We start from the raw sequence: 2,500 nt of genomic DNA on the forward strand, positions 1-2,500 counted from the left end.
ACCGCAGGTGACGCAAATCGAGTCAAAAGTGGTGGACCGACAGTCACTCCAGCCGCACCTGTGAATGCGCCACCCCCACCGCCCGACTCGCCACTGGAGCGGATGTACGGCGGACTTTTCCCGCAATCGTACATTGCAGTCCACCCCTATATCTTCCACTTCATGAAGAGTTATCTCCCAAAAGCCAAAGTCCCGCTGTCCCAATACATGCTCTGGACGGCGGGCCGCGAGACGTGACGCCCGGTGGCAAAGAGTGCGCCGCTGAGGATATAGAGGGTCCGTGCCCCCGCACAGTGGTGACGGTGTGCGGGTAGTGTTTCCGACACCGCTTCCTGCGGTGGCAACGCTGGGGCAGAGTCGATACTCGCCCACTGGTGGAAGGTAAGCATTCTGCTTTACATCAGTACATAACTAATATTTCAGTCGTCTGACGTCCCTCCTTAGTAAATGATGCAGGACCACATACATAGATGATACATACTGTAAACTGGGGAGGACAGTGTGAACCGCACTCGACCCAGTCACCCTATCTCACAGTCCACTCCGTGTGTAACAAAGCGAAAGCACCAAAGCACTAGCGTTCAACAACATCCATTTTATCCTCGCTGCCACAGGACACTATCCAAAGAACGACAAGAGGAACGTGACGTCCACTAATAAGACACAATGTCTCACATCACCCGCAAACAACGCAGCTCAAATCAGCCAGCAACACCCACAGTGGTCCACCCAGTATCAACACAAGACGCAACGCCACGCCACAACACAAAAGGTACAAGTAATAAAATACCCTTTGGCCACACCCCTGGTAAAGACATCGAACCAACCCACCACCTGACACCAGCCAAACGTACATCCTGATTTGACACATCTCTGGCAACCTTACCCACGTTGGCCTTTAACCTAACCCACGTTGGCCCTTAACCTAACCCACGTTGGCCCTTAACCTAACCCACGTTGGCCCTTAACCTAACCCACGTTGGCCCTTAACCTAACCCACGTTGGCCCTTAACCTAACCCACGTTGGCCCTTAACCTAACCCACGTTGGCCCTTAACCTAACCCACGTTGGCCCTTAACCTAACCCACGTTGGCCCTTAACCTAACCCACGTTGGCCCCTAACCTAACCCACGTTGGCCCCTAACCTAACCCACGTTGGCCCCTAACCTAACCCACGTTGGCCCCTAACCTAACCCACGTTGGCCCCTAACCTAACCCACGTTGGCCCCTAACCTAACCCACGTTGGCCCCTAACCTAACCCACGTTGGCCCCTAACCTAACCCACGTTGGCCCCTAACCTAACCCACGTTGGCCCCTAACCTAAGTTACGCTGCACCTTAACCTAAGTTACGCTGCACCTTAACCTAAGTTACGCTGCACCTTAACCTAAGTTACGCTGCACCTTAACCTAAGTTACGCTGCACCTTAACCTAAGTTACGCTGCACCTTAACCTAAGTTACGCTGCACCTTAACCTAAGTTACGCTGCACCTTAACCTAAGTTACGCTGCACCTTAACCTAAGTTACGCTGCACCTTAACCTAAGTTACGCTGCACCTTAACCTAAGTTACACTGCACCTTAACCTAAGTTACACTGCACCTTAACCTAAGTTACACTGCACCTTAACCTAAGTTACACTGCACCTTAACCTAAGTTACACTGCACCTTAACCTAACTTACACTGCACCTTAACCTAAGTTACACTGCACCTTAACCTAAGTTACACTGCACCTTAACCTAAGTTACACTGCACCTTAACCTAACTTACACTGCACCTTAACCTAAGTTACACTGCACCTTAACCTAACTTACACTGCACCTTAACCTAACTTACACTGCACCTTAACCTAAGTTACACTGCACCTTAACCTAAGTTACACTGCACCTTAACCTAACTTACACTGCACCTTAACCTAACTTACACTGCACCTTAACCTAAGTTACACTGCACCTTAACCTAAGTTACACTGCACCTTAACCTAAGTTACACTGCACCTTAACCTAAGTTACACTGCACCTTAACCTAAGTTACACTGCACCTTAACCTAACTTACACTGCACCTTAACCTAACTTACACTGCACCTTAACCTAACTTACACTGCACCTTAACCTAACTTACACTGCACCTTAACCTAACTTACACTGCACCTTAACCTAACTTACACTGCACCTTAACTGTCACATGTAACGTCACAGGAATGTAGCTTTGCCTAACAGCAACCCTCTGAACATAGTTCACTGCTTGGATCCTCTGGTGTCATGTGTATTTCTCGATGCCATGGTGCGTACCCTCACGTAAATGTCTTTCGAGTGTTGCGTACTTTCTACACAGTCCCGCTAACCACTGGAAGGGTGTAACGCTACAGAACGAATATCGCCCTCCCCTCCTGCCCTTCCAAGCTGGTCGGTCAGGCGTTTGTTTGTGAAATGAGCCTTGCAGCTGTTCAGTTGCATTTGGTTGTCGATGCAGTCAGTGTACGTTGTGGTACGGCCTGTG

This window comes from Schistocerca gregaria, unplaced genomic scaffold, assembly GCF_023897955.1.
Source record: "Schistocerca gregaria isolate iqSchGreg1 unplaced genomic scaffold, iqSchGreg1.2 ptg000623l, whole genome shotgun sequence".
NCBI classification, from domain to species: Eukaryota; Metazoa; Arthropoda; class Insecta; order Orthoptera; family Acrididae; genus Schistocerca; species Schistocerca gregaria.